This window comes from Pongo pygmaeus, chromosome 5 (genome assembly GCF_028885625.2).
Source record: "Pongo pygmaeus isolate AG05252 chromosome 5, NHGRI_mPonPyg2-v2.0_pri, whole genome shotgun sequence".
NCBI classification, from domain to species: domain Eukaryota; kingdom Metazoa; phylum Chordata; class Mammalia; order Primates; family Hominidae; genus Pongo; species Pongo pygmaeus.
In genome coordinates, this window is record NC_072378.2 from 92,568,991 (window position 1) to 92,584,961 (window position 15,971).

Consider the following 15,971-nt stretch of genomic DNA (forward strand, 5'->3'; position numbering starts at 1 on the left):
ATTAGTGGCTACTAGTAAATTGAAGTATATGTGCATTTCACATGGATGTTAGAATTTCACATCTGGAATGGATCTCTTGGCTGAGACTAAACTTACTCAAAACTTGTTTTTATATATAAGTTACAGAATCATTCCTAACTAACCAGTAATCACATTTCATTATGAAAACAGAAACAGGCTCTTGTGTAACTCAAAGACACAGATGGTAGTTGGGCAAACCAGTACTTCATGACAGAAAAAAGATAAATACCTCTCTTTTTATTTGTATTATTCTTGTAAAAATAATTAATGCTTATTATAAAACATTCATATAGTAGAGTGCGTTGGACTAAATAGGGCCACAATTTGTTGCAACTCCTCCTATTAAGAGATGAAGTCTATTTCCCCATTCTTTGAATCTAGCCTGGCTTTGTTATTTGCTTTGAAGAATAAAATAGAGCAGAAGTGACCCTGGGTGACAACCAAGCCTGGGCTTCAAGATAGATTGTGTTTTTTGTTTTGTTTTGTTTTGTTTTTGCCCTCTTGGAGCACTGCTGCCCTGTGAACAAACTTAGATAGAAACCATGGAGAAAGAAGTCTAGCTATCTCAAGTCGTTACAGTACAGCACAGGCCCCAGATATGTGAGTGAGATTATTCAGGACTAGCTAGTCCCTAACTAACCCACGAACTTTTTTTAGACACAAGAGTGAACCTAGACATCACACAGAATAAAGATAAGCCATCCAAATTGAACCTTGCCCAAATTGCCAATTACACAATTGTAAGCAAGTAAATGGATTTTAGTTGATGACACCAAGCTTTGGGTTGCTTTGTTATGCAGCAATAGACAGATAATATATAAAGGAAAGCATAAAACAATAGGCAAAAGTTTCCCTACCCAGATTCTCCCAACTCCATTCCCCAGAAAGTATAATGCATTATCATGGTTAACTTTTTCATCTTTGCTCATTCTTCCAGACATTTTATGTGCCTTGCGAAATAGAAAGATGAATGAATAAATAAGTAGATGAAAGGAAAAAAGAAAGAAAGAGGAAGGAAGAAAAGAAATAAGGAAGGAGGAAGGGAAGGAGGGAGGAAAGAAGAGAAGGAGAAGGAGAGGACGGAGGAAAGGGAGGAAGGAAAGAAAAAGAAATCACAACTGGTATATCATATTTTTTGCAGCTTTTGCTTTAACTAAGAATATAGCATAAAGCATTTTTCATACCAATACATGAATGCATCCTTCATTCCTTTCAAAAACAACTGTGTAATATTAGTATCGTGAGGCCATACTTTAACATATCCTAATTGGTGCACCAGTAGATAGTTGACATTATTTCCCCAATACAAAATGTTATTGCAACTAATTTTATCATGTTTTTTAAAACTTATACAAGCATGTCTGAATAAAGTAGACTCTAAGTGTCATTGCTAGGTAGAAGATATTTACCTTTTCAATTTTTGACAGGAAGTTCCAAATTGTGATCCTGATAATTGGTACCTATTTAGTGTATTTTTTTCCTGAATTTTTGGGCTGTTTCTGCCTGTTGAAACAGGCAGAATGTATAGGAATGCACATGCTTGTTTTTACTATATTTAGATTTCAAACAGTGCTGATTATTGTGGGGATGTTGCCTTTCTGTGATGCTTTAGTGCAACCCACAACCAGTAATAGTTTGTATGCTCACTTTTCCTAAGTTTGTAACAACCAGTTTACCCAGTGCATGTGATCTATTTAAAACTACCTTCAGAGCAAATGCAGTTCATAGAATCTGCTTATGTCCAGGAAAAAGTTCAGTGCTCTGCCAAATCCATTCAGCTTGAAGTCGGGAAGCCTGTAGTCATTTCCAATGAGTTCTAATGAGATAGTACATTGCCTAAAATGATAAGAAAGGATGTAGAAATTTGAAGGAATGTCTGAGTAAGATACATAAACAAAGCCCAGGTACAGCACAGAACTATGAAAATTGACACAAATAAAAAAAAACTTTTCAGAGGAAAAAAATCCCCACCTTATTCACATATGTACTGAAATAGAGAATATAAAAAGAAAACACAGTAAACTTTCTGAGATTTATATTGCAGGTGTATGGTTCCTGCTGTTTCCCTTCCAGATGTGTTATCCATCAAAGAGCTACTCTATTAACCCTGGTGGATAAGTCAGCTCTATGAGACATGGAGTAGTCATTTCCTTGGTTATTCAGGGATGCCTGGTAGTCAGGCTAATGCAGAGCTTTGTGCCCTGTCAGTGGCCGCATCTGAAATGTTCCACACCCAGGCAAACTGGGCCTCACATGGCTCATGAGCTCACTGGGTCATAAGGCTCAGAAGGCAGCTGCAAAAGGGCGATGACTCTCTCCTTCTGGCTGCAGATGTTCAACCCCTTCCCTGCACTTCCCTTGCCTCCTGCAGCTCCAGAAAGGGCTCACATAATTCTTGTTCAAATGGTTTTGTGAGCTACCTGCAGCTAGAGAGCAATACCACCATTTAAGGTAAGTTTATATTGTTGGCTCACAAATCCAATTTCAACTGCAGATGCTTCTCAACTTACAACGGAATTACCTTCCAATAAGTGCTTTGTAAGTTAAAAATATTATAAGTCAAAAATGCATTTAGTATCCACAACCTACCAAACATCATAGCTTAACCTGGCCCACCTTAAATGTGCTCTGAACCCATACATTAGCCTACAGTTGGGCAAAAGTATCTAACACAAAGCCTATTTGATAATAAAGTATTGAATAACTCATGTAATTTATTGAATACTGTACCAAAAGTGAAAAGCAGAATGGTTGTACAGGTACTCAAAATGCAGTTTCTACTGAATGCTTACTGCTTTCTTACCATGGTGAAGTCTAAAAATCATACATTGAAGCATCCTAAGTCAGATGCCACCTGTATAATACTTTTACCTGCCTTTTAGTTTATCTGTTACATTTTCCTGCCGTGGTACATGCTGCCAGCTTGTGAGAAACCGTAACTACCTTAAGTGGTAAACTATTTTTCTCATACAGCTAAAATAAGTAAATAGCTCCTTGATAAAGGTTTTGTTTAGTTTTAATAACCAAAAGTTGGGTTTTGTTTACATTGGAGAACATTAGAGTTATACCAATAAATGAAAATTTAAATTAATCTGAAATCCAAAAGATTATAAAGTCCATCATCTTTTAAACATTGCTTCATCAGAAGGAGTCAAGGTAGTAGCTAAGATCCTTATTGTTTTTCTCCAAAATAAATATATTCTAAAAATGTGTCAAGGAGTCAGCATAGGTTTAAACGAAATTCCTAACTTTTATGAAGAGATTTTATGATTTTATTTATGAACATAAGGACTCATATTTATGCGTACAAAGTTCCAAGTATTTAGGTTTAGTCTAAATATTGTTTTAGTGATAATAATTTTTAAAATAATAATGAAGATAGTAAGTGCTCAATAAAGATAAGTAATGTATTAAACAGTAGTATAAGCACTTTTATTTTACCATTTAATTTTTAGTACAACTCCATGAAATTCAAAATAATGTAATCTTTTATTGAGGTAATTCTAGTGCAAAGAGATTAGTAATTTACCTAAGGTCAGAGAGCTAGTGTCAGAGCCAGAATTTAAATGTGTGCAATTAATTAATTTGTAAATAGTGATTGATTTCAGATAACTTTTTTTAAACCACACACATTACAGCAGTAACAGTAAACTTTCACATTCATTATCTACTTTATTCTGCAAATAGTCTTGTAGATTAAGTTCAGAGCTGTTATCTTTACCAGTTTATAAATGAAATAGATGAGGCTCAGAAGATAGACTTTCTCAAGGTCACCCAGTTAGGATGAGGTACACTGACCCAAATCTAGCTTTTCTGAAATTATTTTTTCCTAGGCATACCAAATGCTAATCTGAGTGGTACTTGATAAAAAGTAATTTAGAACTAATATTATCAAGGAGATGAATAATTAAAAACATTTTGATAAATTAATAGGGGACAAATTTTATTCCACATGGTGAATGAAGAATGCGTATTATTAGTAGAAAGATTGTTTTGTACATGATGTTATTCCTAGGTCCAAGAATATGGCCTAACACATAATGGGTTCTCAAATACTTGTTCAGGGAAGAAATCAACACATAAATTAATCTACTATGAGACTTCAATGTATTAAGATCTTTCTTTTGTTATTGTTTTATCTGAAACACTAAGAAATTACATATCTGTGATTTTAAATTTTGAATATTTAAAATTTTAGTCCAGTTCTGTTCAAATTTAAGGAAAACATTTTTCTGAAATAATCTAAAATTGACATATGTCCAGATACTATGACTTCTTGTGAAGTAAAGCATAACTCACAGTGCAAGACACATTAACAGGTGTAAACTGTTATGCTATTATAAATTGTGAGTACTTATTTGAAATATTTGTGGATTTTTCAAAATTAACCAATATGTTCATTTTGACCAAATCTCAAAACAATACACACAACAAATGAATTTTGTCCCACTTAACATGTCATAATTCTGCCCAAATGTTATCATTTAAAAATGTATACAGTAGTTCTCAAACTTTAACACGAATCACCTGGAGGGCTTATTAAAATGTAGATTACTAGACCCTGTTAGTAGGTCTAGGGCAGAGCCTGAGAATTCACATTTCTATCAAGTACCCAGGTGGTGCCCATACTGCCCATCTAGAGACCACATTACATGAACCACTGTCATAATGGAAAGCACTAAATATACCTTCAACTTCTGCTTTAAAAATTAAAAACAGAGGATACCAGAGTGTTACAGGTTCACAGCTCTTCTTAACCACCATCTTCCCCAGCCACATTCATTTCCAGATTTGGTTCATCTGATTTATCCATGTGCTATAATACAGTGTGTGTTTGTAAGAATCAATAGATTTCCTAAGCTTATAAGTTTCACCATAGCTGCAGGTTTTTAGATTGACAGTAGAATAAGTTCAGTTCATAATAAAATATCTAATTATTACAACAATCATTTAAAAAGTTGAAATGCTGAATCATTGCAATTGGTCTTTCTCTCTAGTTGAAAAGTACATATAATTAAGACTGCAATATTTTACCACCATCCAGCAAAGGTGCTTTAGGTATTGCTAGTCCATCTAACAGAATATATCAGCATTTCAATTTGACTATATCCACAGAGATATCGTGTCTAAACATCTACTGCCACTTATAACCCTAACTAGAAGTAATTAACACGACCTTGAACATTTGACTTAATTTCAAATAGCTTGTTTTTGTTGTAAAAACGATTCTGGCCATAATACTATAGAATCTGTGAAACATATGCTATGTGATTACATGTGACTGCAGAAGGAGGACTGTGTTCAAATCAGAGTTTAAATGATACTTAGTTTTTAAAAATCTGACCAGGGAAAATAGATTATGTAGAACAGTGTTAAAATGTCAGGATCGGTAAAAAAAATAATGGGGGTTTCAAAAACCTTTGTTTGGAAAATAAAAAGATTTCAGGGAGGAATTGCTACTTGATTACAAAAGTGTTAAACACATGCCAGAATTAGGAGTAATATTAGTAGTTATGATGTATGTGGTTACTGTATTGACATTGATCTTTACAATATCCCAGTTTTCAAAGGAAGAAACTGAGGCCCAAGTATTTGGCTTGTCTAGTCAGCCAGTGTGTCAAATTATCTCTAAATATTTCCAATATAGAGTTAAGCCACATTTATTACAATAACCTGGCTTACTAAACAAGCCTGCGGAATAGAAAAAAAAGTTATATATTAGCTTCAAATATAACCTTTTTAACACCTAAATAGTTGTCAGGGGCTCATATTTTACTGAATTCTTTATTCTTCCCTTGACTATAGATTTGTTTCCCCACAGCAGAAATTTATACTAATGGATTAATGCACATTATAGCAATAACAAAAAGCAATGACAACAGGAACTTCTTGGATTAACTCATATAAAGTCTGTTGCTCTCCTGAAATCCATGCAAAATAAATCATTTCAGTGTGTTTTTCCCAACTGAGCCAAGTTTCTCAAGTGTATTATACCTGCTTTTGTTAAGTTTTTACTTTTGCAAGACTTGTATTTCATTCTAATTATTGATATTTTTTATTTCTCTTATTAAAATAGTTTAGCGTCTCAGTCATTTGAGGTTATCACTGATTTCTCTAATTTCCTACCTCTCCTAATTTATTAGTGAACTTATTTTCTATCTCTTTTTTTACTGATATGATTATAAAGCCTCATCTTTTCGCCTCAATGCATTTTGCTTTCCTTATCTCAGGCTCCTTTCTGCATCTTATTAACTTTTCTGCAAGACTTATTCAATGAAACATATTCTTTCTTGGTTCACATTCTACTTCTCTGACAGTCTTTTAACTCTCTCTGTCTCTCTCTCCCTGTCTCTCTTTCTCTCTCTCTCTCCCTGTCTCTCTTTCTCTCCCTCTCTCTCTCTCCCTCTGTGTGTGTGTGTGTACTCACACACGTTTGCCCTTGCAGAAAGGAGAGTTTTTAAATTAATTCAATTCACATGATATAATTACAGAGTCTCACCGTTGTCTACTCTTCTATCTTGAGCTATTTATGTTTTATCTATCTTCCTATATTTATTACTATTCTTCATGTCACAATGTTCATTTTATTTTTGCTCACATACTTCTTTAATATAATATTACATTCCATGTCCTTAAATATTAAATGGTTAAATGAAGTAATTAATTAAACACTAATTATTTTTGCATATACTTTGGGGAACAGCAGTCAGCACTGTAAAAATAATAGGCTATAGCCTGTAAGAATTAATATAAACTTTATAAATTTTTAAAAAAACAATGATTTTTAGGGACAGGGTTGAGCTTTGAAAGGTCACAAGCAATTGTAATATCTAAGGGTTATTTTTTTGCCCTATAAGATTTCATTTTCATCTTACTGGCAACAGTATCATCACTGTTGTGAATATATAAGCTATAGCTTCAAAACTCACAACCTTGGCAATAAAAACTCAGCCAAACTGCTCACTGGCCATATGACTAGTTCCTAAATACTCCATCATCATATAGGGTAGAAAGGTAAACCAGTAATTTAAAGCCTGATTACAGATTCGTGTCCTGAAGAAAAATGTAGGTAGTAACTGAAAAAATGCTGGACAGAGAGGCAGATGGGGAGAAACAAAAAAAAATAGATAAACTAAAAACATAAGTCTTATCCAAAAATTACTGACAAACCAAAATTACAAAAAACAGAACTTGGATGCTAAGAAAGACAACCAACAAAATTAACAATCATGCGTCCACTTTGAAAAACTAATTTTATGCCAGCCACAGTGGCTCACATCTGTAATCCCAGCACTTTGGGAGGCCAAGGCGGGCAGATTGCCTGAGCTCAGGAGTTCAAGACCAGCCTGGGCAACACAGTGAATCCCCATCTCTACTAAATTACAAATCTTTACTGTTGATCAGTAAATTACAAAAATTACTAAATTACAAAAAATTAGCTGAGCATGGAGTCATGCAGGAGGCTGAGGCAGGAAAATTGCTTGAACCTGGGAGGTGGAGGTTGCAGTGAGCTGAGATCACACTACTGCACTCCAGCTACTACACTCCAGCCTGGGCAACAGGCAAAAAAAAGAGAAATTAGTTTTATAAAACATCCTGACAAAGACTTTAAATTAGAAACATTGAGCATTTCCAAAAAGAGAGACAATACAGCACAACTTCCCTTAAAAAAAAATTCAAAATTTTTCAACAAAAACAGGTAAAAATGAAAAAAGAATAGGTGGATATTTAAAAAACAACTAAAGGTTTGGTAAAATAAATTTATTGACTAAATAAAAAAGTTATAATAAACAGGATTGTATTGTTCTCCCTGCTAGACTTAGAGAGGGATAGATAGATATATTTCAATAGCAGTTATGAGATATGGAAGATAGAGATATTCTAACATTTTAATAAGTAGTAATTCCAGAAGAAAAAATTGAAATGAATAATAGGGAAGTAATATTTGAAGAAATTGTTGTGCTGATAATTTTCCAAAATTAAAGAAATTTTATAAATCATCAGATCTGTACAATACAAATACTGAAAGAATAAATACAAATAAAACTAAACGTTGACACACTGAAAAACTATAGAAATCAACAGTAAGGAAACAGTATTAAAACCTGTCAAAGAGAAAAAGATGAATAACCTAAAATAGAGTAACAATTGTCCTGACAGTAGGTTCCTTGAAAGTAAAACTAGATATTCAGAAGTCAATGAAATGTCTTAAAAGTAATGAGAGGTGGTCATCTAAAATGGTAACATAGAAAATGGGTGTGGAGTACACGAAAAACAAATTATCCTTGCAACTTTTCTGTAAGTGAAATAATTCTATCAGCAAGGAGTACATTTAAAATAGACAAAATTGAAGGTTTAAAAAAAATTACGAGCCTACAAATTGATAAATTATAATCCATTCTTCCTCCTTCCTTCCCTCTCCCTTCATGAATAATTAAGTCCAAAATTCATTAGTGGGCAAAGTCGGTTGAATTAGTTTTTTCTCACACTGCAGATAAAGACATATCCAAGACTGGGCAATTTAAAAAAGGAAGAGGTTTAATTGGATTTACGGTTCCACGTGGCTGGGAAAGCCTCATGATAATGGCAGAAGGCAAGGAATTGCAAATCCTATCTTACATGGATGGCAGCAGGCAAAGAGGGAATGAGAGGCAAAAGCAGAAACCCCTGACAAAACCATCAGATCTCGTAAGACTTATTCACTGCCAGGAGAACAGTATGGGGGAACTGCTGCCATTAATCAATTATCTCCTCCTACTTGGTCCCTCCCACAACACACGGGAATTATGGGACTACAATTCAAGATGAGATTTGTGTGGGGACACAGCCAAAGCATATCATTCTGTCCCTGGCCCCTCCCAAATCTCATATCTTCACATTTCAAAACCAATCATGCCTTCCCAACAGTCCCCCAAAGTCTTAATTCATTTCAGCATTAACTCAAAAGCCCACAGTCCAAAGTCTCATCTGAGACAAGGTAAGTCCTTTCCACCTATGAGCCTGTAAAATCAAAAGCAAGCTAGTCATTTCCCAAATAACAATGGGGGTACAGAAATTGGGCAGATGCAACCATTCCAAAAGGGAGAAATTGGCCAAAACAAAGGTGTTACAGGGCCCATGCAAGTCCAAAATCCAGCAGGGCAGTAAAATCTTAAAGCTCTAAAATGATCTCCTTTGACTCTATGTCTCACATCCAGGTCATGCTGATGCAAGAAGTGAGTCCCTATGGTCTTGGGCAATTACATCCCTGTGGCTTTCCAGGGTACAACATCCCTCCTGGCTGCTTTCATGGGCTGGCATTGAGTGTCTGTGGCTTTTACAGGAGCACGGTGCAAGCTGTTGGCAGATCTACCATTCTGGGATCTGGAGGATGGTGGCCCTCTTCTCACAGCTCCGCTAGGCTGTGCCCCAAGAGGGACTCTGTGCGGGGACTCTGACCCCACATTTCCCTTCTGCACTGCCCTAACAAACATTCTCCATGAGGGCCCCACCCCTGCAGCAAACTTCTGCCTAGGCAGTCAGGTATTTCCATACATCTTCTGAAACTAGGCAGAGGTTCCCAAACCTCAATTCTTGACTTCTGTGCACCTTCAGGCTCAACACCACATGGAAGCTGCCAAGGCTTGGGGCTTCCACCATCTGAAGCCATCACTCGAGCTCTATGTTGGCCTCTTTCAGCCATGGCTGGAACAGCTAAGACGCAGGACACCAAGTCCCTAGGGTGCACACAGCTGAGGGACCCTGGGCCTGGCCCACAGAACCGCTTTTTCCTCTTAGGCCTCTGGGCTGTGACAGGAGGGCCTATTATGAAGACTTCTGACATGCCCTGGAGACATTTTCTCCATTGTCTTGGGGATTAACATTCAGCTCCTCATTACTTATGCAAATTTCTGTAGCCTGTTTGAATGTCTCCTCAGAAAATGGGATTTTCTTTTCTATCACATTGTTAGGCTGCAAATTTTTCAAACTTTTTTGCTGTGCTTCCGTTATAAAACTGAATGCCTTTAGCAGCACCCAAATCACCTCTTTAATGCTTTGCTGCTTAGAAATTTCTTCCTCCAGACACCCTAAATCATCTCTCTCAAGTTCAAAGTTTCACACTTCTCTAGGGCAGCATCAAAAGGCTGCCAGTCTTTTTCTAAAACATAACAAGAATCACCTTTGCTCCAGTCCCCAACAAGTTCCTCATCTCCGTCTGAGACCACCTTAGCCTGGACCTTATTGTCCATATCGCTATCAGGGTTTTGATCAAAGCCATTCAACAAGTCTCTAGGAAGTTCCAACTTCCCAACATTTTCCTGTCTTCTTCTGAGCCCTCTAAACTGTTACAACCTCTGCCTTTTACCCAGTTCCAAAGTTGCTTCCACATTTTCGGGTTTCTTTTCAGCAACACCCTACTTCACTGGTAGCAATTTACTGTATTAGTCTGTTCCCACGTGGCAAAGACATACCCAAGATTGGGCAATTTACAAAAGAAAGAGTTTTGATTGGACTTACAGTTCCACATGGCTTGGGAAGCCTCACAATCATGGCAGAAGGCAAGGAGGAGCATGTCCCTTCTTACATGGAAGGCAGCAAGCAAAGACAGAATGAAGGAGATGCAAAAGAGGAAACCCCTGACAAAACCATCAGATCTTGTGAGACTTAATCACCACCATGATAACAGCATGGGGGACACTGTCCCCATGATTCAATTATCTCTTTCCACTGGGTCCCTCCCACACATAGGAATTACGGAAGTACAATTCAATATGAGACTTGGATGGGGACACACCCAAACTCTATCATAGGTTGCTGGGTATTGAGAGGAAGGAAGTAGCGGCAGTTCAGCATGGAGTGTTGAAGCTTGAGCAAAATGGGGAGATCTGTGCAGTCATGTATGGGTTGTTCCAGCTGAAGCAAGGAAGGAGAATATCCACTTGGGAGAGAAGTGGTAATAGCCCAGCACACAGTGTCAGAGCCCAAGGAGAGTGACGAAGTCATTTGTACAGCGGGGAGCAGTGATGGTAGACGAGGATTGGTTATAATCAGTAAATATATTGAGAATAACAAGCCAGGTTTTTCACCATCAGCAAAAAGAATTACAAATAGATTTACAAATAAGAAGAGAAAGCTAGGGTTAAAAAGAATTAATGTAACATTTAAAATGGCAAACTTACCATGCTGTTTTGGTTACTGTAGACTAGTAGTATAGTTTGAAGTCAGGTAGCGTGATGCCTCCAGCTTTGTTCTTTCGGCTTAGGATTGACTTGGCGATGCAGGCTCTTTTTTGGTTCCATGTGAACTTTAAAGTAGTTTTTTCCAATTATGTGAAGAAAGTTATTGGTAGCTTGATGCGGATGGCATTGAATCTATAAATTACCTTGGGCAGTATGGCCATTTTCACGATATTGATTCTTCCTACCCATGAGCATGGAATATTCTTCCATTTCTTTGTATCTTCTTTTATTTCATTGAGCAGTGGTTTGTAGTTCTCCTTGAAGAGGTCCTTCACGTCCCTTGTAAGTTGGATTCCTAAGTATTTTGTTCTCTTTGAAGCAATTGTGAATGGGAGTTCACTCATGATTTGGCTGTCTGTTTGTCTGTTATTGGTGTATAAGAATGCTTGTGATTTTTGTACATTGATTTTGTATCCTGAGACTTTGCTGAAATTGCTTATCAGCTTAAGGAGATTTTGGGCTGAGACAATGGGGTTTTCTAGATATACAATCATGTCATCTGCAAACAGGGACAATTTGACTTCCTCTTTTCCTAATTGAATACTCTTTATTTCCTTCTCCTGCCTAATTGCCCTGGCAAGAACTTCCAACACTATGTTGAATAGGAGTGGTGAGAGAGGGCATCCCTGTCTTGTGCCAGTTTTCAAAGGTAATGCTTCCAGTTTTTGCCCATTCAGTATGATATTGGGTGTGGGTTTGTCATAGATAGCTCTTATTATTTTGAGATTCGTCCCATCAATACCTAATTTCTTGAGAGTTTTTAGCATGCAGGTTGCTGAATTTTGTCAAAGGCATTTTCTGCATCTATTGAGATAATCATGTGGTTTTTGTCTTTGGTTCTGTTTATATGCTGGATTACATTTATTGATTTGCATATATTGAACCAGTCTTGCATCCCAGGGATGAAGCCCACTTGATCATGGTGGATAAGCTTTTTGATGTGCTGCTGGATTCGGTTTGCCAGTATTTTATTGAGGATTTTTGCGTCAATATTCATCAAAGATATTGGTCTAAAATTCTCTTTTTTGGTTGTGTCTCTGCCAGGCTTTGGTATCAGGATGATGCTGGCCTCATAAAATGAGTTAGGGAGGATTCCCTCTTTTTCTATTGATTGGAATAGTTTCAGAAGGAATGGTACCAGTTCCTCCTTGTACCTCTGGTAGAATTCGGCTGTGAATCCATCTGGTCCTGGACTCTTTGGTTGGTAAGCTATTGATTATTGCCACAATTTCAGATCCTGTTATTGGTCTATTCAGAGATTTAACTTCTTCCTGATTTAGTCTTGGGAGAGTGTATGTGTCGAGGAATTCATCCATTTCTTCTAGATTTTCTAGTTTATTTGTGTAGAGGTGTTTGTAGTATTCTCTGATGGTAGTTTGTATTTCTGTGGGATCGGTGGTGATATCCCCTTTATCATCTTTTATTGCGTCTATTTGATTCTTCTCTCTTTTTTTCTTTATTAGTCTTGCTAGCGGTCTATCAATTTTGTTGACCCTTTCAAAAAACCAGCTCCCGGATTCATTAATTTTTTGAAGGGTTTTTAGTGTCTCTATTTCCTTCAGTTCTGCTCTGATTTTAGTGATTTCTTGCCTTCTGCTAGCTTTTGAATGTGTTTGCTCTTGCTTTTCTAGTTCTTTTAATTGTGATGTTAGGGTGTCAATCCAAAACAGATATATAGATCAATGGAACAGAACAGAGCCCTCAGAAATAACACCACATAACTACAACTATCTGATCTTTGACAAACCTGAGAAAAACAAGCAATGGGGAAAGGATTCCCTATTTAATAAATGGTGCTGGGAAAACTGGCTAGCCATATGTAGAAAGCTGAAACTGGATCCCTTCCTTACACCTTATACAAAAATTAATTCAAGATGGATTAAAGACTTAAACGTTAGACCTAAAACCATAAAAACCCTAGAAGAAAACCTAGGCATTACCATTCAGGACATAGGCATGGGCAAGGACTTCATGTCTAAAACACCAAAAGCAATGGCAACAAAAGCCAAAATTGACAAATGGGATCTAATGAAACTAAAGAGATTCTGCACAGCAAAGGAAACTACCATCAGAGAGAACAGGCAACCTACAAAATGGGAGAAAATTTTTGCAACTTACTCATCTGACAAAGGGCTACTATCCAGAATCTACAATGAACTCCAACAAATTTACAAGAAAAAAACAAACAACCCCATCAAAAAGTGGGCGAAGGATATGAACAGACACTTCTCAAAAGAAGACATTTATGCAGCCAAAAGACACATGAGAAAATGCTCACCATCACTGGCCATCAGAGAAATGCAAATCAAAACCACAATGAGATACCATCTCACACCAGTTAGAATGGCAATCATCAAAAAGTCAGGAAACAACAGGTGCTGGAGAGGTTGTGGAGAAATAGGAACACTTTTACATTGTTGGTGGGACTGTAAACTAGTTCAACCATTGTGGAAGTCAGTGTGGCGATTCTTCAGGGATCTAGAACTAGAAATACCATTTGACCCAGCTATCCCATTACTGGGTATATACCCAAAGGACTATAAATCATGCTGCTATAAAGACACATGCACAGGTATGTTTATTGCGGCACTATTCACAATAGCAAAGACTTGGAACCAACCCAAATGTCCAACAATGATAGACTGGATTAAGAAAATGTGGCACATATACACCATGGAATACTATGCAGCCATAAAAAATGATGAGTTCATGTCCTTTGTAGGGACATGGATGAAATTGAAAATCATCATTCTCAGTAAACTATCGCAAGGACAAGAAACCAAACACCACATGTTCTCACTCATAGATGGGAATTGAACAATGAGAACACATGGACACAGGAAGGGGAACATCACACTCTGGGGACTGTTGTGGGGTGGGGGGAGGGGGGAGGGATAGCATTAGGAGATATACCTAATGCTAAATGACGAGTTAATGGGTGCAGCACACCAGCATGGCACATGTATACATATGTAACAAACCTGCACATTGTGCACATGTACCCTAAAACTTAAAGTATAATAATAATAATTAAAAAAAGGAAAAAAAAGATAAATAAAATGGCAAACTTTCTCACAGGGAGAAACTTAAACTCTAGCTTATCGTTTTGAAAATATATGTACTTTATCATTAAAAACTCAGATATAAGATTTTTTAAAATAAGTTGATTAAGATTTTTTTATCCTCATATAATATTTCATAAAAGTGTATTTGTCATGCCATGAAGATTTTAGACAATACTTAAAGTCACTTCTGTGGGAGACTTTCCTATTCATAGTGTTAGCAGAGGGGCCGTCACATGTATATCGTATGACTGCCACGTCCCTACTTCTGGATAGGGAACTCATGACCCAATAGCAGCCAAATCATAGCTTGTCTGGATATTAGTGGAGTGTTCTGGTTTGAAAGCTCTGCCCTGAGTTAGTTAGGCAATCAATTCTTGTTCTTGAATCTAGAAACACAGAGAAGCAAGCAGTTACTTGTAAAATCTAAAATGCAAAGAATGCAATTCAGAGACAAGGTGAGTCAAAATTAAGAAAAATGATATATAGAAACAAGAACAATGAATTATTAAAAGAGGACACATTATAACAGTGGTTCTAGATGAGCATGAGTGTGGGGTATACCTTCTGAGAAAGAAGGTTCTCAGGGCAAGAGTGGAATAAGCTTGAAAATATCTGGCAAGAGATTTAGAGCAGAAAGAGAGAAAGCCTAAGAGATGAAGACACATTGGAAAGTTGTTAAGAAGCAGTAATAGTGAGGCACTAAAGTGAAGATTTGTAACTTTTCCTGCAAACTTACTAGAGCTGCCTTAGTTAGACCTTCTAGTGTGTCTCTAAGTCCACATGCTAGTACAGTTTGCAGCATATGATTATAATCACATTTATCTTTATAATAAGTTATAACTTGAGCTACCTTCAGTGAGTTTATTTTCCTTATAACCAGTAAAGGTCCAGCAAAAAACTTACTGTCATTTCATTCCATAAGTATTTCTTGATCACCTGGAATGTACTATGCCCTGTGGTAAACGACATGGAATATATACATGTATATTTAAAAATGAATTGTTCACAAGTTCTATTCTTAATAAACTTGTCATCTATAGGGGGGAAAGGCTTTATACCACTGATTGTGAACTTAATATTAAACAAATCATAAAACATACCTGAAAAAGGAAAGGTCAATGTTCACAATAAGAATTTTGCTTTTAATTTTTCCAGTATTATGTTCTGTTAATTAAGTGACATTATGTCTTTTGTGGGAATGTAGATGGAACTGGAGGCCATTATCCTTAGCAAATTAATGCAGGAACAGAAAACCAAATACCACGTGTTCTCACTTATAAGTGGAAGCTAAATATGATGAGAATTTATGGACACAAAGAAAGGAACAACACACACTGGGGCCTTGAGGGTAGAGCAGGGAGGAGGGAAGAGGATCAGAAAAAATAACTATTGGGTACTAGGCTTAGTACTTGGATGATGAAATAATCTGTACACCAAACCCTTGTGACATTTAGTTTACCTACATAACAAACCTGCACATGTACCCCGAACCAAAAATAAAAATTAAAAAAGAGTCTTCTATGTTGTAATCCACATATGAGAACTAGAAGTGATGTTTGATCTCAAACACAAAACTTGAGAATATCAAATACGTTTTGAAGAAAAATTTGTTTTTTCACTGTTTCCAGTATTGAGAATAACAGGAAACTGACTAGCCTTGTAGCAT